The following is a 23,982-nucleotide window of genomic DNA, read 5'->3' as shown; positions in this document are numbered from 1 at the left end:
ATGGATCGACAACATTGTAGTTACTCCAGAATACTATCCTAAATGACGGTGAAAAGAAGGAAGCCTGTATAGAATAAAATAATATTCCAAAACATCCTTTTTGCAAAAAGGCACTAAAGTAAAACTGCAAAAAACGTGGCATAGAAATTCACTTTATATCCTGAATACAAAGCGTTATGTTTGGAGCAAATCCTCCACAACACATCACTGAGTACCACTTCATATTTTCAAGCATGGTGGTGGCTGCATCATGTTATGGGTATGCTCGTCATCGGCAAGGACTATGGAGTTTTTTTTAGAATAAAAGAAACGGAATAGAGCTAAGCACAGGCACATTTTTTGAGGAAAACCTGGTTGTCTGCTTTCACCTTTCAGCAAGACAGTAAACCTAAAACACAAGGCCAAATATACAGTGCCTTCGGAAACTATTCATACCCATTTACTTTTTCCACATTTTGTTACGTTACAGCCTTATTCTAAAATGTATTAAATACAAAATGTTCCTCAGCAATATTAAAACAATACTCCATAATGACAAAGCAAAAACAGGTGTCTAGAAATGTTTGCAAATTTATTAAAAATAAAAAACAGAAACACATTACTCACATAAGTATTCAGACCCTTTGCTATGAGACGCGGATTTGAGCTCAGGTGCATCCTGTTTCCATTGATCATTCTTGAGATGTTTTTACAATTTGGAGTCCACCTGTGGTGAACTCAATGGATTCAAAATTATTTGGAAAGGCACACATCTCTTATTTATATATATATTTATAAGGTCCCAAAGTTGACAGTGCATGTCAGAGCAACAACCAAGCCATGAGGTCAAATTAATTGTCTGTAGAGCTCAGGGATAGGATTGTGTCGAGGCACAGATCTGGGAAAGAGTATGGAAAAAATGCCTGCAGCATTGAAGGTCACCAAAGAACACATCATTCTTAAATGGGAGAAGTTTGAAACCACCAACACTCTTCCTAGAGCTGGCCGCCCAGCCAAACTGAGCAATCGGGGAAGAAGGGCCTGAGGTGTCCTCTGATAGAGCTCTAGAGTCCCTCTGTGAAGATGGCAGAACCTTCCAGAAGGACAATCATCTCAACAGCACTCCACCAATCAGGACTTTACAGTACAGTGGCCAGACAGAAGCCACTCCTCTGTAAAAGGCACATGACAGCCCACTTGGAGTTTTGAGAAACAAGATTCTCTGGTCTGATGGAACCAAGATTGAATTATTTGGCCTGAATGCCATTCGTCACGCCTGGAGGAAACCTGGCACCATCCCTACTGTGAAGCAAGGTGTTGGCAGCATCATGCTGTGGAGATATTTTTCAGCGGCAGGGACTGGGAGACTAGTCAGGATCGAGGGAAAGATGGAGTAAAGTACAGAGAGAACCTGCTCCAGAGGGCTCAGGACCTCAAACTGGGGCGAAGGTCCTGTTGGAACCACAACATGTAATAATTAAGTGTAACAAATTCCAAATGCAAGCTTTAAAAATAAATTATACATTTCAAGCAGCAATTTTGACTTATCAAAAGACCTATTGGCTTGTTGTTGCTTGAAACCCCATTGCAGGTGAGCTTGCAAAGTAAACAGTTCATATTCTTGATCACCAAACAATTTGTAGAGCTGCATATTAAATTTATGGCAATCCAGATCTCCCTACAATTTGACGTTTGCGCTCCACCTGACCTACGTTGATTGACATTTTGCTGGTCCAATCAGAGAGCCGGGTGAGCCACAAAATGACTGACAAAACATTACGTAACCTGGCCAGATAATTTCAAAGTCAGTCTCAAGTTAGTCGACTCCTGAGTCTTGGGGCTCAAAGTCAAGTCTCAAGTTATTTTATTTTATATCAAGTTGAGTCTCAAGTCATCAGATTTGTGACTCAAGGTCAGACTTGAGTCCAAGTCATGTGACTTGAGTCCACTCTTTTGGTGACCACTGTCCAATGACTATGTACATAGAGCAGCAGTCTCTAAGGTGTAGGGTAGAGTACTGGGTGGTAGCCGGATAGTAACAGCATGTTCAGTGCAGTTTACTGGGCGGAGGCCGGCTAGTGGTGACTGTTTAACGGTCTGATGGTCTGGAGATAAAAGCTGTTTATCAGTCTCTTGGTCCCTCCCAGCTTTGATGCACCTGTACTGTCTCCACCTTCTAGATGGTAGCGGGGTGAACAGGCCGTGTCTCAGATGGCTGGGATCCTTGATGATCGTCTTGGCCTTCCTGTGACACCGGGTGCTGTTGATGGCCTGAAGGGCAAGCAGCGTGCCCCTGGTGATGCGTTGGGTTGACTGCATCACCCTCTGGAGAACCCTACGGTTGCGGGAGGTGCAGTTGCCGTACCAGGCGCTGATACAACCAGGCCGAATGCTCTCGATGGTGCATCTGTAGAAGTTTGAGGGTCTTAGGGGCCAAGACAAATTTCCTCAACCTCCTGAGGTTGAAGAGGCACTGTTGCACCTTCTACTTCACGCCGTCAGTATGAACATACCATTTCAGCTCCTCAGTGATATGCATGCCGAAGAATTTAAAGCTTCTGACCCTCTCTACTGTGGCACCGTCGATGTGGATGGTGACGTGCTCTCTCTGCTGTGTCCTGTAGCCATGATCAGCTCCTTCATTTTGTTGACGTTGAGAAAGAGGGTATTTTCCTGGCACCACTTGGATAGGGTTCTAACCTCCTTCGTGTAGGCTGTCCCGTCATTGTTGGTAATCAGGCTTACTGTTGTGTCATCCGAAAACTTGATGATTGAATTGGAGATGTGCGTGGCCACACAGTTAAGGGTGAACAGGGAGTACAGGAGGGGGCTGATTATGCACGCCAGTGGGGCCCATGTGTTGAGGATCAGCGTAGCGGAGGTGTTGTTGCCTACCTTCCCCACCTGGGGTTGACCCGTCAGGAAGTCTAGGACCCAGTTGCACAGGGCTGGGTTCAGATCCAGGGCCCTGAGCTTAGTGATGAGCTTGGAGTGCAAGATAGTGTTGAGCTGTAGTCAATAAACAGCATTCTTACATATGCATTTCTCTTGTCTAGGTGGGATAGGGCAGTGTGGAGTGCAATGGCAATTGCGTCATCCATGGATTTGTTGGGGTGGTATGCGAATTGTAGTGGGTCTAGGGTGTCTGGTAAGAAACGTTCCACTTTCCTCAAGAGAGAGTGACTGAATTAACAATAGAAGAGAGATGTATCCAATGCCAAGGACTGTCCTACGAAGAACATAGACAGAGAGCAGGAGAATTTTGTAGAAGCCTGCCTTCAATACTCTTCTCACACTGTTAGAATATAACAAATATAGAAAGAAAAAAAATTGCAGGTTTAAAATGAATATTATTTTTCGAACTGACGTTTTAGTTTGTCCCTCAGCCTTCCACAGAAAGTTTGTTTATTGCATCATTAAGATGATGCAACAATGTTCAAAGGGACAATCAAACGCCTCTTTTTTTCCTCAACGACCAAATACATCACTTCTGTATCCTCCCCAGCTTCTGCGTATACATCTATGTCAACAGTTGTCCAGTGTCTGTGGAAGGGAGGGCTGTGTTGACAACTGGAATACTGAAGTGATTTGATTAATAAAGATAATCGTAGCAAAATGGCCACCCTTTCTCCAGAGGGTCGAGTTGCTATGAACGTTGCTAAGGAATGATCAGCCCGTAATAAATCATTCATGAGTGTTTTTATACGGGTCAATGCACTCAATAATTCAAGGGGGAATAGTGTGTGTGTGCTTACCCTCTTCTCCGGTGTAATAGATGAGATTCACAGCCATCTGTAGATCAGTTTGTCCTCTGTTGGAGTCAAAGACACTAGTGCTGCTACCACTATCCCCCTGAGAGAGAGAGGTTATTAATTACTTCAGTTGTGCTATAATTCAGACTCGCATAAAAATCATGCTTTTCAGCACTTTTTATCTACGTGAGAGAGAGCAAAATATTCCCTTGGTTTCTTTTCTCCTCAACAGTGCATGTGAATATTTCTAACTGATATCCAGCCTACATTGTATACTGAGGGGACAAGTGGGAACATGGCAATACCAGAAAGATAAGGAACTGACCTCAGAATCTAGTGGCACAGACTGAACCTACACACACACAAACATTGTCTTACCCCAAAGGCGATCTCACACATCTTTTCCACCCACTCTGTGCTGACGTTCCTCTCAGCAGCGAACACATGTGTTTTGTCATTAGTCTCCACACAGAAGGAAGACATAATGTCTTTGGGAAGGGCTTCAGTGAGGGTGGGAAGGATAGAGATACACTCTGAAAGACGAATAATCTGAAAAGGAGGGCAAGGGGAGAGAGGGCAGGAGAGAGAAGTGGGACAGTGGGACAGGCTTCAGTGAGGGCGGGGCAGATAAAGATACTCTGATAGACAGATGTCTGAGGAGAAGAATTGATTGATTGATTTTAGGGTAAAACAATTTGAACAGTTTAAAACAATGTACAAAAATTAAGAATCCCAGAATATGACACATTAAATAATTTTAATTCACTTATTTCTAATGTGTTCATCGGTGTAGGACAAAAAAGAAGGGAGGACCCGGGATTTGAACCTAATTTTTTGTCGAGTTTCTTGGTGTTGGGCTTGTCGCTGGCCCCTCTTGTCCTGGGAGAACAATCATAGAGTCGGCAATGCCATTCTGATATTGACAATAGAGGTATCAAACCAATTCTTCTTCCAATTATCTTTGATAGCAGAGGAGACCAGAACAATCATAGAACTCTAGTCGTGCAATGCCATTCTGACTGGCTGGGTAGAGGACAAACCAATTCTTCTTCCATTTCTAATGAAGCAGAGGAGACAATGAGATACTGGTTTTAGCAAAGGTCATTTAAGCAACTAGACAATATTTCTTCCCGGTGTTGTCTGAAAAACAGTCAGTATCTGGTGTGACCACCATTTGCCTCATGCAGCGCGACACATCTCCTTCACATAGATTTAATCAGGCTGTTGATTGTGGCCTGTGGAATGTTGTCCCACTCCTCTTCATTAGCTCTGCGAAGTTGCTGGATACTAACGGGAACTGGAACAACCTGTCGTAAGGTCGATCCAAAGCATCCCACACATGCTTAATGGGTAATATATTTCTGGTTAGTATGCAGGTCATTTTCAGCTTCCAGGAACTGTGTAGAGACCCTTGCGACATGGGGCTGTGCATTATCATGCAGAAACATGAGCTTCCCGGAGACGGTTTATGACAGTTTGTGAAGAAATTCTTTGGTTATGCAAACCCCGTTTCATCAGCTGTCCAGGTGGCTGGTCTCAGACGATCCTGCAGGTGAAGAAACCGGATGTGGAGGTCCTGGGCTGGATACACATGGTCTGCGGTTGTGAGGCCGGTTGGACGTACTGCCAAATACTCCAAAAACGACATTGGAGGTGGCTTATGGTAATGCTAATAATGCGCACACACACATACATGATGTGTGTAGATTAAATTGAGTGTAACAGAGGCAGAGAGTGCTTGGAACATACACCATGCAATGCTCTTGGACTAAATCTTCTCTATAGGTCCCACTATTTATCTGTGATTTTCTGTATTTACACTCTGCCTAGCATGCAAAGCTGCACTGCTAACTACACTGTATATACAAAAGTATGTGGACAAATTAGTGGATTTGGCTATTTCAGCTACACCCGTTGCTGACAGGTGTACAAAATTGAGCATACAGTCATGCAATCTTCATAGACAAATATTGGCAGTAGAATGGCCATACTGAAGAGCTCAGTGACTTTCAATGTGGCACTGTCATAGGATTCCACCTTTCCAACAAGTCAGTTCGTCAAATTTCCGCCTTGCTAGAGCTGCCCCGGTCAACTGTAAGTGCTGTTATTGTGAAGTGGTAACGTTGAGGAGCAACAATGGCTCACCCATGAAGTGGTAGGCCACACAAACTCACAGAATGGGACCCCCGAGTGCTGAAGAGCGTAGCATGTAAAAAGTCTCTCCTTGGTTGCAACACTCACTTCCGAGTTCAATGATGATGCTGTGACACACCGCCCCAGACCATGACGGACCCTCCACCTCCAAATCAATCCCGGTCCAGAGTGCAGGCATCAGTGTAACACTCATTCCTTCGACGATAAACACGAATCCGACCATCAACCCCTGGTGAGACAAAACCATGACTTGTCAGTGAAGAGCACTTTTTGTCAGTCCTGTCTGGTTCAGCGACGGTGGGTTTGTACCCATAAGCGATGTTGCCGGTGATGTCTGGTGAGGAGATGCCTTACAACAAGCATACACGCCCTCAGTTCAGCCTCTCTCAGCCTATTGCGGACAGTCTGAGCACTGGTGGAGGGATTGTGCGTTCTTGGTGTAACTTGGGCAGTTGTTGTTGCCATCCTGTACCTGTCACGCAGGTGTGATGTTCGGATGTACCGATCCTGTGCAGGTGTTGTTACATGTGGTCTGCCACTGCGAGGACGATCAGCTGTCTGTCCTGTCTCCCTGTAGCGCTGTCTTAGGCATCTCACAGTACAGACATTGCAATTTATTGCCCTGGCCACATCTGCAGTCCTCATGCCTCCTTGCAGCATGCCTAAGGGACGTTCACACAGATGAGCAGGGACACTGGGCATTTTTCTTTAGGTGTTTTACAGAGTCAGTAGAAAGGCCTCTTTAGTGTCCTAAGTCTTCACAACTGTGACCTTAATTGCCTACTGTCTGGAAGCTGTTCGTGTCTTAACGATCGTTCCATATGTGCATGTTCGTTAATTGTTTATGGTTCATTGAATAAGCATGGGAAACAGTGTTTAAACCCTTTACAATGAAGAGCTGTGAAGTTATTTGGATTTTTATGAATTATCTTTGAAAGACAGGGTCCTACTGAGTTTAGTATGTGCAGGCATAAGCTACGGACAACAAACACAATTGCAATTTCCCATGATGTCAACAATTACAGACCAGTATCCCTTCTTTCTTTTCTCTCCAAAACTCTTGAACGTGCCGTCCTTGGCCAGCTCTCCCGCTATCTCTCTCTGAATGACCTTCTTGATCCAAATCAGTCAGGTTTCAAGACTAGTCATTCAACTGAGACTGCTCTCCTCTGTATCACGGAGGCGCTCCGCACTGCTAAAGCTAACTCTCTCTCCTCTGCTCTCATCCTTCTAGATCTATCGGCTGCCTTCGATACTGTGAACCATCAGATCCTCCTCTCCACCCTCTCCGAGTTGGGCATCTCCGGCGCGGCCCACGCTTGGATTGGGTCCTACCTGACAGGTCGCTCCTACCAGGTGGCGTGGCGAGAATCTGTCTCCTCACCACGCGCTCTCACCACTGGTGTCCCCCAGGGCTCTGTTCTTGGCCCTCTCCTATTCTCGCTATACACCAAGTCACTTGGCTCTGTCATAACCTCACATGGTCTCTCTTATCATTGCTATGCAGACGACACACAATTAATCTTCTCCTTTCCCCCTTCTGATGACCAGGTGGCGAATCGCATCTCTGCATGTCTGGCAGACATATCAGTGTGGATGACGGATCACCACCTCAAGCTGAACCTCGGCAAGACGGAGCTGCTCTTCCTCCCGGGGAAGGACTGCCCGTTCCATGATCTCGCCATCACGGTTGACAACTCCATTGTGTCCTCCTCCCAGAGCGCCAAGAACCTTGGCGTGATCCTGGACAACACCCTGTCGTTCTCAACTAACATCAAGGCGGTGGCCCGTTCCTGTAGGTTCATGCTCTACAACATCCGCAGAGTACGACCCTGCCTCACACAGGAAGCGGCGCAGGTCCTAATCCAGGCACTTGTCATCTCCCGTCTGGATTACTGCAACTCGCTGTTGGCTGGGCTCCCTGCCTGTGCCATTAAACCCCTTCAACTCATCCAGAACGCCGCAGCCCGTCTGGTGTTCAACCTTCCCAAGTTCTCTCACGTCACCCCGCTCCTCCGTTCTCTCCACTGGCTTCCAGTTGAAGCTCGCATCCGCTACAAGACCATGGTGCTTGCCTACGGAGCTGTGAGGGGAACGGCACCTCAGTACCTCCAGGCTCTGATCAGGCCCTACACCCAAACAAGGGCACTGCGTTCATCCACCTCTGGCCTGCTCGCCTCCCTACCACTGAGGAAGTACAGCTCCCGCTCAGCCCAGTCAAAACTGTTCGCTGCCCTGGCCCCCCAATGGTGGAACAAACTCCCTCACGACGCCAGGACAGCGGAGTCAATCACCACCTTCCGGAGACACCTGAAACCCCACCTCTTTAAGGAATACCTAGGATAGGTTAAGTAATCCCTCTCACCCCACCCCCCTAAGTTTTAGATGCACTATTGTTAAGTGACTGTCCCACTGGATGTCATAAGGTGAATGCACCAATTTGTAAGTCGCTCTGGATAAGAGCGTCTGCTAAATGACTTAAATGTAAATGTAATGTAAATGCAAAGAAATAATGTGATTCAACATGATAATGCACTGCCCCATGTTGCAAGGATCTATACACAATTCCTGAAGGATGGAAATTCTCGTTCTTCCATGGTCTGCATACTCACCAGACATGTTTGGGATGCTCTGGATTGCTTTGCAAGACAATGTGTTCCAGTTCCCGCCAATATGCAGCAACTTCGCACAGCCATTGAAGAGGAGTGGGACAACTTTCCACAGGCCACAATCAACGGCCTGATTAACTCTATGCGAAGGAGATGTGTCGTGCTGCATGAGGCAAATGGTGGTCACACCAGATTGGTTTAAACAAGCATGGGAAACAGTGTTTTAACCCTTTACAATGAAGAGCTGTGAAGTTATTTGGATTTTTATGAATTATCTCTGAAAGACAGGGTCCTAAAAAAGGGACATTCCTTTTTTTTGCTGAGTTTATAAACAAATGGACACGTCATGATCTCACACTCACCTTTCCCTGTGCTGTCTGAGAGGTAATACATCTACTGGTTGTTGATCTAAGGACAACTACTAAGTCTCGTATCCAAAATGGCTACCTATTTGCTACTTAGTCCACTACTTTTGACCAGAGTCTTATGAAGGAGGTGAGGGTCACTAGGAGAGATTAGCAGAGAGTAGGCCTAGATGCTTATTTAAAGATTAATATGGCAGTCAATCTATTGCATTGTCTTGCATTTCTACTGCCATGCATGGTGTGTGAAAAAGACAGCATAAAGAATTAGGTGGCAAAGAAGAGTAAAAGAAATTGAGGGAGAGATGTAACAAGTCACAGACTCAGGATGTGCAGGAGGTAAGAGAGCGATGGAGATAGAATGGAGATGGAGATAGAAAGAGAGAAATGGAAAGTGTAGGCTAAGAAAGTTGTTTCATGTGGATATAATAGACAGTGTTTGTGTTCCCTTATAAGTCAGTCAACTTTGGTACAACATACTATGTCACACTCTCGCAACTTCAGTTGAAGGGTCTACAATAACATCTGACATGACCAATGAAATCTGCGAATTGCTGGAAGCCCCGACTTCCACAGGTGATAATTGTGAGGCTTGGATTCATTCCTTCAACTATTCCGCTCTTCAATTCAGTGTGAATTGTTGTGTGAATTACTCTTCGATTCACGCTACTTAAAACAAACAATTGGAAAACAAGACTGTCTTACGTTGCCCTAACAAAACTGTCCCATAGTGGTAGAGTGTACTCACCCCCTGGATGTTGTGTGCTGTAGTTTGTATTTGTTCTCATAAGTTTCCTAATCACAAACTATTTGTTATTCTTCAATTTACTGTGGCAATGAGTAAGATGGCCAAGAAAGCAACCGAGACGAGGATGGGTAAGCCGATGTCATGACTGTCCTGTGAGGATCCAATGGGTCAGATTAGCTTGGCAATAGATTACAGGAACCAGTTGTTGCTTGCGGAGCTCGGCACAACTTTGACCGCAGGAGAGCCCTACGCAGAGCTCCTGTATGAGATCTGTGTTACAGCCGACATCCTTCTGCACATGTCCCGGTGCAACATTCTGGCGCTCGGGAAGAGCATGGAAGCTACTGTGGTGGTAGAGTATTGTTACGTTCCCCAGTTTCTGTTTGTGTATTTCAGGAAATGGCTTCCTGGATTCCCACAAGCAGCTGATTGGTCAGCCCCATTGTAGATTGGAGCTCTGATCCCGCCCTCACGTTAGGGGATATAGCTGTCGGCATTTACAAACTCATTCTGCAGCTGGATAAAAGACAGTGTTCCTTTGTTAGGAGACAGAGCTTCTTGGATGTCCTGTGTTGGTTGTTACTCAGACAGTTTTGTTGAAAACTTTCTGTAGCTGCTACTTCTGAGATGTGTGCGAAAATAGGACTCAGTGTTTTTGATTATTAAACTTGTTCACTTTAAGTTTGCATTATGCTGTTTCATTTGTTCCCATGGGGAAGTGGAAGGCACCTTGGGAGTGCTTAGGCAGGAGGCCTGCGGGCATACAAATACCCATAGTATGTACTCTGTCTATGCACACTAGGTAAGACCTGGGCGGACCACCCCCTGTATTTTGGTTAGCGAGCCAGGTGGCGTATGGTTTAGGTAAGTAGTGGGTAGGCAGGTAAGGTAGGAGACTAACTTTTACTTTCTTTGCTTTGGTTCCGTCCAGCCCCTTTTCCCCACGTAACGCGTTAAGGAAATAAATTCCCAGTAAATGGTAATATTCTCTGCCTCTGTCATCTTTACCTGCACCTACAATCACATCTCTTTCATGCACCTACAATCACATCTCTTTCACTCACGGGGAGTTTAGTATAGCAGGGTGTTGCGTTCCCTCCATGTGGCGTACGTAACAAGCATCTTTGGCTGACGCTTTCGCCGGTGCCAAAGAGGGACAGACAAGCTGTACCTCAATGAGCCGATTTCTCCCACAGGGTTGTTTGGTTAGGCCCTGGAGTCTAGCAAGGCCCGGTTTGAAAACAAAAAGAAGCAGGAAGAGGCACTGCACGCTTTTCTCCCTCGGAGGTCCAGGAGAGAGGTGGTCTTGGCGCAGGGAAAGGGGGTGGCACGGGATTGGGTTCTCCCTTGCCAACCACTCCAAACACCCATGGTGACAACAGTAACCCTAAGTGGCACGGCCAATCAGGGTACGTCACGGATGGCCTAAGCCGCCAAACCCAGAGTGGACTGGCTTCAGGAAAACGTTTGCACCTAAACCTAAACACATTGAAACAATGCCATTGTTTGCGGGTTTCAAGTTGTTGTTGTTTTTTAATCCCTTGAAAGGGAAATCAAGGTTGCTTGATCAACGGTGCACATGCACAGTGACGCCCTGGGTATTGCAAACTCAGAATTAATTGTACACTAACACGTTTTTGCACTATTTTATTTATTTTTTGTCATGTAGCAGAGCGACTTAGGGTTAAGTGCCTTACTCAAGGGCACATCAGATTTTTCACCTAGCTGGCTAAGGGATTTGAATCAGCAACCTTTGGGTTACTGGCCCAATGCTCTTAACCGCTAGGCTACCTGCTGCTCCTGCTTCCCCATCACATCGCTTGTTCCCCAGGCCTCAGCGCCAGTATTAAGAAACAGGCAATGTGAGTGGTTCCTCAAAACATTTTAACATGGAAATAGCTGTTCTAACATTCAGCCTAAAGTAGGGGCAAATGTGGGGTGTTCAATGTAGGCATTCCATTCCATGAGACTTTTAATAAAAAACATTCAGTGCTTGACATTAACCTGCTTGACATTGATGCAAGAAACCCCTTTACAAAATAAAAAGTATTATTATTCCCATACCATTATTACAGAGAATCAGACAAATTATGCTACCCTCTGCCTATTGGCTACTTAGTTTATTCAAGGACATCTCAAAATACAACACTGTCTCTTGAAGACATACAAAAAGCTCTATACCTGACTCGCTTTTCAAAAATGGCTGCTAATGTAGGAAGCAACCACTCCCCATTTATTACAAAAAATGTGCTATAACTGGACTAATAACTCATTAATTAGCAAATAATATGAACAAACGTGCACAGGTTCCTACATGCAGTTCTAGTTTTGATTTCAAAACAAGCAGATCTACTCAAGACTGCTCATGCTGTGAACGGCACATATCCATATATGGCCATGGCTATTTGCATACAGGCCTACTGCAGCGCTAATTGCTTATGGAATGTATAGGCCTGGACGATGCGGTTGGTTCATTGATTGTGCAGGGCGGCTTAAGAGTCAGCCTAAATTATAGTGAATTTGTATTTAATTTTGAATAGGCTCATAATAGGGAAATGTTTATATTTGCATTATGAATAGACTGACACGTTACCTTTTTACCCACAGAATCTCTCACCACTGTGTGTTTCCATCTCTTACTCTTTCCCCTTCAAACCTTTCTCGAGTGCACAGAGAGGGGCTGTCAACAGTTTAATTCAATATATTTTGTTGTGGAAACATGTTACTATCGATGTTCCAGAACAGATTTAAATTGGTTTCCAAATTAAGCACTGGGAAGCTTCAGCAAAAGGGTTGGAGAGGCCATGAGCGGAATATCACCTATTGCGCAGCAAGAGGCTGCATGCTCCTCAAACAGTGGTTGATGCACTGAGTAGTAACCAGAGTAGTCTACCCAGCATGATCGAAAAATGAACTGGCATGAAAACGGCCTCCATTTGCTATTTGAGTGCATACAGATGACATGTCTTTTCTTCCCCTGTTCCTGCCCATTTCATAATGGGCCATTCTAAATCAAAAACATTTTTTACAGTACATATTAGTAAAGACAAGATTTAAATTGAGAATAGTCTGATGGGTGAAAATATGATCACTTAAATGAGAGACCAGTGTCTGCAGCCTGAGGCAAGGAACAGAGCACAAGCTTTTTTTGAGACTCTCTCAAATCATCACTATATATTCGCATCATGCAACCCATCATGCAGTACCTTCAGAAAGTATTCACACCCCTTGACTTTTTCCATATTTAGTTGTGTTACAGCCTGAGTTTAAAATGTATACAATTTTGAGTGTCACTTGCCTACACACAATACCCCATAATGTCAAAGTAGAATTTCATTTTTACAAATTAATAAAAATGAAAAGCTGAAATGTCTTGAGTCAATAAGTATTCAACCCCTTTGTTATGGCAATTAGGCTACTGTGCAGCCTACAATACATACTGTAGTTAACATGGGAAAGTGCCTCACTCATTATATAAGGGAGAGCAGACCCGTTGGGGAGGAAGGAGTATGCTGTCCTTGAAAATAGGAATGTGTTCTTAACTGATTCCGTATGTGTTATTTCATAGTTGTGATGTCTTCACTATTATTCTACAAATGTAGAAAATAGTAAAAATATAGAAAAATACTGGAATGAGTAGGTGTGTCCAAACTTTTGACTGGTACCTGCTGCAACAGAAAATGGTCGACAGTACAGTACTGGGCTATTTACGGGGAAAGAGTAGGCTGTCCGGGTTGGAGCGAGCGGTCGCATCGGCACTTCGCTCCGCAGGTAGTATAACTTTTTCATTATATTTCATTACATTTCATTATAGCACAACGGTTTGATTTGTCTAATCTTAGCAATTTCTTCTTAGCTAGCTACATAGCCGTCTTTGTATCAAAGATAATTGCGTAATTATCGTATTTCTCCGTCCTAACGTAGTCTTCACTGCTCTGCCCAGCAGCTAGCCAGCTAGCCAGCTAGCTAACGTCCACCGATTAGCTGCACTGTAGAACTATTACACTCAACTGAACGACTTATTTAGTGTAGTGTTAGCTAGCTACATAGCTGTCTTTGCTGTCTTCGTATCCAAGATAATTGTGTAGTTTAGAGTGTGTAGTCTTAGAGTGATTAACTTAATTTACTGAGGTTAGCTAGCCAGCTATTTGTCGTCCTTAACGTAGGAGACTCTGCTAGCTAGCCAACAGATAGCCAACAGCTAGCCAACAGCTAGCCAACGTCTTCTGAATAGAACTCAACAACCCGGTCGCATTCACAGGTAGTATCACATTTTCATTTCATTTCATTACAGTACAACGGTTTGATTTGTTTGATCGTAGCTAGCTACATAGCTAGCTACATAGCCGTCTTTGTATCAAAGATAATTGTGTAGTCTAGAGCGACTTTCTAGGTTAGCTAGCCAGCTATTGTCGTTCTTTTAAAGCAACGTAACGTAAACAACACTGCTAGCTAGCCAGCTAGCCCCCGAATAGCAGCACTGTCGAAACTATTACACTCAACGGAACGACTTGATTAGTGTAGTGTCAACAACGCACCCACTGCCAGCTAGCCTACTTCAGCAGTACTGTATCATTTTAATCATTTTAGTCAATAAGATTCTTGCTACGTAAGCTTAACTTTCTGAACATTCGAGACGTGTAGTCCACTTGTCATTCCAATCTCCTTTGCATTAGCGTAGCCTCATCTGTAGCCTGTCAACTATGTGTCTGTCTATCCCTGTTCTCTCCTCTCTGCACAGACCATACAAACGCTCCACACCGCGTGGCCGCGGCCACCCTAATCTGGTGGTCCCAGCGCGCACGACCCACGTGGAGTTCCAGGTCTCCGGTAGCCTCTGGAACTGCCGATCTGCGGCCAACAAGGCAGAGTTCATCTCAGCCTATGCCTCCCTCCAGTCCCTCGATTTCTTGGCACTGACGGAAACATGGATCACCACAGAAAACACTGCTACTCCTACTGCTCTCTCTTCGTCCGCCCACGTGTTCTCGCACACCCCGAGAGCTTCTGGTCAGCGGGGTGGTGGCACCGGGATCCTCATCTCTCCCAAGTGGTCATTCTCTCTTTCTCCCCTTACCCATCTGTCTATCGCCTCCTTTGAATTCCATACTGTCACAGTTACCAGCCCTTTCAAGCTTAACATCCTTATCATTTATCGCCCTCCAGGTTCCCTCGGAGAGTTCATCAATGAGCTTGATGCCTTGATAAGCTCCTTTCCTGAGGACGGCTCACCTCTCACAGTTCTGGGCGACTTTAACCTCCCCACGTCTACCTTTGACTCATTCCTCTCTGCCTCCTTCTTTCCACTCCTCTCCTCTTTTGACCTCACCCTCTCACCTTCCCCCCCTACTCACAAGGCAGGCAATACGCTCGACCTCATCTTTACTAGATGCTGTTCTTCCACTAACCTCATTGCAACTCCCCTCCAAGTCTCCGACCACTACCTTGTATCCTTTTCCCTCTCGCTCTCATCCAACACCTCCCACACTGCCCCTACTCGGATGGTATCGCGCCGTCCCAACCTTCGCTCTCTCTCCCCCGCTACTCTCTCCTCTTCCATCCTATTATCTCTTCGCTCTGCTCAAACCTTCTCCAACCTATCTCCTGATTCTGCCTCCTCAACCCTCCTCTCCTCCCTCTCTGCATCCTTTGACTCTCTATGTCCCCTATCCTCCAGGCCGGCTCGGTCCTCCCCTCCCGCTCCGTGGCTCGATGACTCATTGCGAGCTCACAGAACAGGGCTCCGGGCAGCTGAGCGGAAATGGAGGAAAACTCGCCTCCCTGCGGACCTGGCATCCTTTCACTCCCTCCTCTCTACATTTTCCTCCTCTGTCTCTGCTGCTAAAGCCACTTTCTACCACTCTAAATTCCAAGCATCTGCCTCTAACCCTAGGAAGCTCTTTGCCACCTTCTCCTCCCTCCTGAATCCTCCTCCCCTCCCCCCCCCTCCTCCCTCTCTGCAGATGACTTCGTCAACCATTTTGAAAAGAAGGTCGACGACATCCGATCCTCGTTTGCTAAGTCAAACGACACCGCTGGTTCTGCTCACACTGCCCTACCCTGTGCTCTGACCTCTTTCTCCCCTCTCTCTCCAGATGAAATCTCGCGTCTTGTGACGGCCGGCCGCCCAACAACCTGCCCGCTTGACCCTATCCCCTCCTCTCTTCTCCAGACCATTTCCGGAGACCTTCTCCCTTACCTCACCTCGCTCATCAACTCATCCCTGACCGCTGGCTACGTCCCTTCCGTCTTCAAGAGAGCGAGAGTTGCACCCCCTTCTGAAAAAACCTACACTCGATCCCTCCAATGTCAACAACTACAGACCAGTATCCCTTCTTTCTTTTCTCTCCAAAACTCTTGAACGTGCCGTCCTTGGCCAGCTCTCCCGCTATCTCTCTCTGAATGACCTTCTTGATCCAAATCAGTCAGGTTTCAAGACTAGTCATTCAACTGAGACTGCTCTCCTCTGTATCACGGAGGCGCTCCGCACTGCTAAAGCTAACTCTCTCTCCTCTGCTCTCATCCTTCTAGATCTATCGGCTGCCTTCGATACTGTGAACCATCAGATCCTCCTCTCCACCCTCTCCGAGTTGGGCATCTCCGGCGCGGCCCACGCTTGGATTGCGTCCTACCTGACAGGTCGCTCCTACCAGGTGGCGTGGCGAGAATCTGTCTCCTCACCACGCGCTCTCACCACTGGTGTCCCCCAGGGCTCTGTTCTAGGCCCTCTCCTATTCTCGCTATACACCAAGTCACTTGGCTCTGTCATAACCTCACATGGTCTCTCCTATCATTGCTATGCAGACGACACACAATTAATCTTCTCCTTTCCCCCTTCTGATGACCAGGTGGCGAATCGCATCTCTGCATGTCTGGCAGACATATCAGTGTGGATGACGGATCACCACCTCAAGCTGAACCTCGGCAAGATGGAGCTGCTCTTCCTCCCGGGGAAGGACTGCCCGTTCCATGATCTCGCCATCACGGTTGACAACTCCATTGTGTCCTCCTCCCAGAGCGCTAAGAACCTTGGCGTGATCCTGGACAACACCCTGTCGTTCTCAACTAACATCAAGGCGGTGGCCCGTTCCTGTAGGTTCATGCTCTACAACATCCGCAGAGTACGACTCTGCCTCACACAGGAAGCGGCGCAGGTCCTAATCGAGGCGCTTGTCATCTCCCGTCTGGATTACTGCAACTCGCTGTTGGCTGGGCTCCCTGCCTGTGCCATTAAACCCCTACAACTCATCCAGAACGCCGCAGCCCGTCTGGTGTTCAACCTTCCCAAGTTCTCTCACGTCACCCCGCTCCTCCTCTCTCTCCACTGGCTTCCAGTTGAAGCTCGCATCCGCTACAAGACCATGGTGCTTGCCTACGGAGCTGTGAGGGGAACGGCACCTCAGTACCTCCAGGCTCTGATCAGGCCCTACACCCAAACAAGGGCACTGCGTTCATCCACCTCTGGCCTGCTCGCCTCCCTACCACTGAGGAAGTACAGCTCCCGATCAGCCCAGTCAAAACTGTTCGCTGCTCTGGCCTCCCAATGGTGGAACAAACTCCCTCACGACGCCAGGACAGCGGAGTCAATCACCACCTTCCGGAGACACCTGAAACCCGACCTCTTTAAGGAATACCTAGGATAGGATAAGTAATCCCTCTCACCCCCCCCCTTTAAGATTTAGATGCACTATTGTAAAGTGACTGTTCCACTGGATGTCTTAAGGTGAATGCACCAATTTGTAAGTCGCTCTGGATAAGAGCGTCTGCTAAATGACTTAAATGTAATGTAAATGTAAATAATAATTTGTTCATAACTGACTTGCCTAGTCGAATAAAGGTTACATTAAGAGCATAACATCTCTGCACCCTCATTTTCTAATTCTTCTCTAACCAACACCCAAATGGAGATTGAAGTGAAATATAAACATCCGCATTTGAATGTCCTTTGTTCTCATTTTATTTTATTAACGAAAGCATAAAGGTGTTGATGAAGAAATACTGTACTGCTGTTTTGAGTTAGAAATGTAACACTTTAGAGTACTTAAGCATCGAATACATTGCAAGTTGAGGGATTTTCACAACAGTAGCCTGGTTATAAAAAGTTTATTGTCCTGCTAATAGCAAACATTTGCATGACACATCCTATAGTTGTGATGTCTTTTGAACATCTTCGCCATGTTCTGTTATAATCTCCACCCGGCACAGCCAGAAGAGGACTGGCCACCCCACATAGCCTGGTTCCTCTCTAGGTTTCTTCCTAGGGTTTGGCCTTTCTAGGGAGTTTTTCCTAGCCACCGTGCTTCTGCATTGCTTGCTGTTTGGGGTTTTAGGCTGGGTTTCTGTACAGCACTTTGAGATATCAGCTGATGTACGAAGGGCTATATAAATAAATTTGATTTGATTTACTATTATTCTACAATGTAGAAAATAGTAAAAATGTAGAAAATATCTTTGAATGAGTAGGTATCCAAACTTTTGACTGGTAGTTCCTTAATTAATTTGATTAATATTATCATGTTTCTATTCCATGAAAAACCAAAATCCCTCTGAGTTTCTGCCAGGATGGAACAGAAAATATGGCGCTGTACAATGTGATGTCCGGCAGTACAGTACTGGGCTATTTTGCTAAAGAATCAGAGTGTCGTGCTTATATCAGAGCAGCACGTGCTTATATCAGAGCAGCACAGTGCTAAAATAGTTGTAGGCTTTTGCTTCTGACTTCAACATTCTCCGTAAATAAATAAGACCTACACCATTTTTAACAGTATATCTAAAAATTGTTTGATGTGACTCTCCACCAAAAAATTACATTTAGAGGATTGGAGGACTCTGTATTAATATCTAAGGGGCATTTTCCGTTAGATATTCTCAGATATTTTCACAGATCCTAAGGGGCTTTTATATCATTCTAAATTAATTAATAATAAATCGCTTTGTTCAAAAAGTAACAACATTTTGGGGATTTCGTTTTCATTTAACCTAGAATGAGCGAGAAAAAGGCAATTCCTGAACATGGGCGAGACATTCTCACTAATTTGTAAATAAAGCCTAGCTCGGCTATTATACAATTCTTTAGGAAAAGTTGACTAGTCTATTGTTCAGCTAAAAGTCCATCCTGCTATGCTTGTGAAAAACTAATAATAATACTTTTCCCTCTTTCCACGTTAAAGATTCCAATAGACAAAGTGTTTTTAGCCATAATTGGGCCCAACAACAATTAATACATTTCGGCACAGTCGATAGCATGCTGGACTTTTTGGCTAGAATGTTGAGGGTTTTAAACCTGCTCCCTGCCTGCTATAATGAATGAGTTTGATACACCTGGTATTGGATGTGGCTGAAAAAAAAATTGTTAAAACTTCTTATTTCATGAAAGGGGTTGCAGTCTGTCGTGAAGCGTTCATCCATGTATACGGACATTTAAGAGTATACGGATGGTTAAGAGTATAGCTACAGTTTCAGATATTATAGGTTTCTAATTTTGCCAAAGTTGTTTTCATTTCAAGTTGAAGCTTACTGTTATCTAGCTAGGTAAGCAGAGAAACGCGAATTCCATCGCTCCACCATCCCCTTCCTTGGTTACATCATCACTGCAGGGAATGTACAGATGGATTCCGGGAAGGTGAGAGCGGTGGGTGGACTGGCCCCAGCCTATGTCCAGAGTGCAGCTGCAACTTTTCCTGGGATTTGCCAACTTCTATCGCAACTTTATCCGGGGTTACAGCACCCTGGCTTCCCCAGGCTGTACTCACCTCTCCCAAGATTCAGTTCACAATGTCCCCAGCTGCTGACCGGGTATTCCGGGACCTCAAGCCCCACTTCACCACTGCTCCCATATTGGTTCATTCTGACCTGTCCCGTTAGTTCGTGGTAGAGGCCGATGCTTTGGATGTCAGAGTGGGGGCTGTCCTGTCCCAGCGTTCTGCCCTGGACTTCAATTTACATCCCTGCGCCTTCTTCTACCATCACCTCAACGCCACAGAGAGGAACTAGCGTTGGAGGAGTGGAGACACTGGGTGGAGGGGGCGGAACATCAGTTCATTGTGTGGATGGACCACAAGCACCTGGAATATCTTCGCACCGCCAAGCATCTCAATTTCAGGCAAGCTAAATTGGCCCTGCTTTCCACCTAGTTTAACTTCTCCCTCTCCTACCAACCAGGTTCCAAGTACATGAAGCCGGATGCGCTGTCAGGCCGCTATATCCCTGCAACTTCACCCTCGGACCTGAGACCATCCTTCCCACCTCATTTCTTGCGAGGGCACTCATTTGGGGAATAGGGAAGCAGGACCGTGAGGCACAGCGTTCCCAGACGAATCCCAAGTGGGGGCCCAGATAACCGGATGTTTGCGCCAGATGCTGCCCGCTCCAGGCTTGCCTGCCACCCAGGCTCCCGTCGGACCCTGGGCTTTGTGCGACAACACTTTTGGTGGCTTACCATGGTCCCGGACGTCTCCGCATTCGTCACCACCTGCACGGTCTGTGTGCAGAACAAGAGTCCTTGGCAAGCTCCGGCTGGTCTTCTTCAACCACTGCTTGTCCCTCACTGTTCCTGGTCTCACATATCCCTGGACTTCGTCACTGGTCTTGCCCCGTCTGAGGGCAACACTGCCATCCTGACAATAGTGGACCGGTTTTCCAAAGCCGCCCACCTCATTCCTGTCCCCAAGCTACCCTCCGCCAAACTTCCAGCTCATGGTGCAGCACGTCTTCCGGATCTATGGACACTCGGTGCACATGGTCTCAGACCAGGGCCCTCAGTTCTCGTCCTGGTTCTGGAAGGCATTCTGCACGCTCATTTGGTCATCGGCCAGCTTGTCCCCCGGGTTCCCACCCTCAGTCGGAGCGAGCCAATCAAGACCTGGAGACGACTCTTCAATGCCTTGTCTCCTCCAACCCCACCACCTGGAGCCAGCAACTCATATGGGTTGAATACACCCGCAACACCTCCCCTGCTCTGCCACTGAGCTCTCTGCTTTTGAGTGTTCCCTGGGTTATCACCCCCTGTTCTATCCGGAGCAAAAGGAGAGGTTGGAATACCCTCGGCCCAGATTTTTGTCCGCCGCTGTCACAGGACCTGGAAGAGAGCCCGGTTGGCTCTTCACAAGACCACCTCCAGGTATCGATGACAAACAGAGGGACACCAGACCCCCGCTCCCCTGTATCGTCTCGGGCAAAGGGTATGGCAGTCCACTCATGACCTGCCCCTCCCAGTGGAGTCCCGCAAACTTTTCCCCACTTTATCGGTCCTGTGTTATACCTGTGTTCTCTGTCTGTTGCCAGTTTGTCTTGTCAGATATTATCAGTGTGTTTTCCCGTCTCCCTGCTTTCTCAATTTCTGTTTCCCTGGCTCTGACCATTCTGCCTGCCCTGAACCAGAGGCTGCCTGCCATTCTGTACCTGCTTGACTCTGCCCTTGATTACGGACCTCTGTCTGCCTTTGACCTGTCTTTTGCCTGCACCGTTTGGGTCAATAAACATCTATGACTCTAGTTGTCTGCATCTGGGTCTTATCCTGAGTTCTGATATGACCCACCAATTTAGACAAATGTCTGGGTAAACGTCATCTAATAGTTAAACAAATATTTTTAATTTGGACACTTTCTGTTTATCTGGAATTTTTCCTTATTGTAGGCTACTACTTTTGGTCTTAATCTTTACTACACTACTCACTGTTTAGCACATGATCTCAGATGTGAATTCTTAAAGAGATGGGTTGGGATGGCTGAAGAGAGGAGGGGAGAGCTCTCCAGTAGGTACCAAAATATTAAAAGGCCATTTTCTCAAAAATGAAGTTACAAGTTTATACCATTTTGTAGCCCTCTGTCTCTGCTTTTATCCAATGTAAAAAACAATTTCAAATTTTGCTACATAAGACCGAATCAAGGCCGTCAGTCACAAATGTTGCACAATCCAGGTGTAAAAAGCTCTTAAAGACTTACCCAGAAAGGACTCACAGCTTTAATTGCTGCCAAAGGTATTTCTACAAAGTATTGACTTGGGTGGAAATACTGATTTAAATTAGATAGTGCTGTATTTAACTTTTTTTTTAAAAATCGTTTTCACTTTGTCATTTTGAGGTATTCTGTGTAGCTGAGTGAGACAAAATATATATATATATTTAATACATGTTTAATCCAGGCTGTAAAGCAACAAAATGTGGAATAAGTCCAAGTAAATTAATACTTTCTAAAGGCACTGTAGAATCGTGAGAATTGCAATACATATCGTATCGGCACCTAAATATCACAATAATATCATATCGCGAGGTCCCTGGCAATTCTCAGCCCTACTGACAACTAAGAACAGGAGGCACACAGCAGAGAACCAAAAATGGCATTAGCCACCATTGTTGCTGATTGGGTGGGGGACAGCAGCAAAGTGAGCACCGTCTGGTAGGTAGCAAGGACTGTGGTAGATTGAACTGCATTGCCCCCTAGCAGCCTTACACAGGATTATATCAGAGTTGTGAATAAACGTAATTTCATATTTTTTTTAAATCATATTTTAATAACACGCTGTTTAAACATTAAGAAAATGCTTACATTTTGCACATCCTTAGTGATATTGTGTGTATGTCCTTCTTTCCAAACGTCCTAACATCTGGCTGGTCTAACTCAAACCCTGAGTTTCAACCAAACCTTTGGTTCATCCCAAATGGCACCATATTCCCTACATAGTGCACTACTTTTAACCAGGTAGGCTAGTTGAGAACAAGTTCTCATTTACAACTGCGACCTGGCCAAGATAAAGCATAGCAGTGTGAACAGAGTTACACAGAGTTATGCTTCTAGAACTGTATTGCAATTGAGAACTGATTCAGGTTTATATGGAGTGTTTGGCTGTCGGAGACAGTTTACCTCTGAAAATAACATACAGGACCTTGGACCTCAAGGAGTAATGGTCGGCAAAATCACAAGCCAAACTCTAAGGCTATCTGTCCAGCAACTTGGGTGCTGTTAATGTTTGTGAATGAGCAGTGTGGACCACCCCTGTATAGCCTGTATAGCCTCAAAACATGGTTCAAACTATGATTTTGATATCATGGATGGTAAGTCCTTGCATCCATAGCTCTGTCTGTGAATTTGAGTATGGTTAAATATCTCCAGACCTTCAAAAGACCTTCAATCTTTTACCAAAACAGTTGCGGGGAAATGCTTTGTTATTGTTTCATCTGCGGATTGCTGCTTTAATATGGCAAATAGTTTTCATTGTGCTCTTAAATGTTTAATTTCTGCTCCTTGTAAACAAATATGTCCCAGGGAGCCCTGTAATTGGAATTAAATTGTTGTATTATTTGCAGGAAAATGTCTTACAAAGTTGTCTTGGACAAGAACATGACAGCAAGACATAAGGGAAGCTTAGTTGATTTATAGTCATGGGTGTAGGGGACCCTTCAATCAGACAGAGAGGATATGGCTTAGCAGAGACAGACATATCCTGGAGCATTAACTTTCTCTCCGAACTATAGAAGATGAGCTTTGGTGGTAAAGTGGTTGTTAAGTTGTAGTGACAGTTGACTTGAGTGTAGAGTGCTTTTGGGAGCATTATATCAAGTCCAGTCAGCTACAGTGGGCCTGAACCACAGACAGTCCCAAATGTCACCCTATTCCCCATATAGTGATCTTGTTAAATAAAGGTGAAAGAAAAAAAGAAAAAAATTAAGCCCTTTACCTTCATTTCACATCAAAATAATTCCACAAATGCAAATGAACACTTACTGTGCTTTATCACAGTGGCAGCTGAGTGATAACATGTTTCCATTACACACAGGTGTTCAGAGCATGCTAGATAGCTAATTAACACAAATGGTCCCTCTGTCTGTCTTCCGTAAGCATGCGCTGTAACTTGGAGATATGGCTGTGAGGGAACACTAATCCTAACCTTAATACTAAAATAGGTTGTTATGCTTCCAAAACTGTACCACTAGTGACGTGTGTTAATGTTCAGACTGAGTGTCGGTCTCTTAAAACTCCCCCAGCACAGAAAACGCCTTCGTCCAATTATTGTGTAATGTAATGGAACTAAGAGTTATGATATCAAGGGCTAAGGCAGACAGTGCTTGTGTCTCTCACCAATATGTCACACGGAATTATTTGTATTCTTTCTATAGTTAACATAATCACTCTCCTCTCAACACACCTTGTACCCAGATCTTTATCATCAAAATATCAGCACAATTTTCTTATCTCGCTCTCAAGTTTTGCCATCAGTTACATGTATAATTCTGCCACCTGGTGGATATTATGCAATACTGCGATACTGATACTATAATAGATAGTGAGTGGTTTAAAATAATTAAATACAAGGTGTGGACGTCATGAAAGCCTCGTACAATAAAACAGATTATATATAAGTGATGCAAATTGTCGAAGTCT

The 23,982-nt window shown here is 45.4% G+C and overlaps 1 long non-coding RNA gene across 3 annotated transcripts; it reads right to left on the bottom strand.

Annotated features, from left to right (window-relative positions):
* Positions 1-1,301: 1,301 nt before the first annotated feature.
* Positions 1,302-9,983, bottom strand: LOC124014396. 3 transcript variants are annotated; one of them, XR_006835015.1, is made up of 4 exons: positions 9,605-9,983; positions 4,110-4,280; positions 3,735-3,831; positions 1,302-3,208 (listed from the first exon to the last, which is right to left on the bottom strand). It is a non-coding gene; the product is annotated as an uncharacterized LOC124014396 (long non-coding RNA). The 3 variants fall into 3 exon arrangements; XR_006835014.1 differs by lacking the exon at positions 9,605-9,983 and adding an exon at positions 8,498-8,547; XR_006835013.1 differs by lacking the exon at positions 9,605-9,983 and having other exon boundaries at positions 4,110-4,599.
* Between the last annotated feature and the right edge of the window lie 13,999 nt (positions 9,984-23,982).

Source organism: Oncorhynchus gorbuscha, linkage group LG25 (assembly GCF_021184085.1).
Source record: "Oncorhynchus gorbuscha isolate QuinsamMale2020 ecotype Even-year linkage group LG25, OgorEven_v1.0, whole genome shotgun sequence".
NCBI lineage: Eukaryota > Metazoa > Chordata > Actinopteri > Salmoniformes > Salmonidae > Oncorhynchus > Oncorhynchus gorbuscha.
This window is presented reverse-complemented; position numbering and strand designations above follow the sequence as displayed.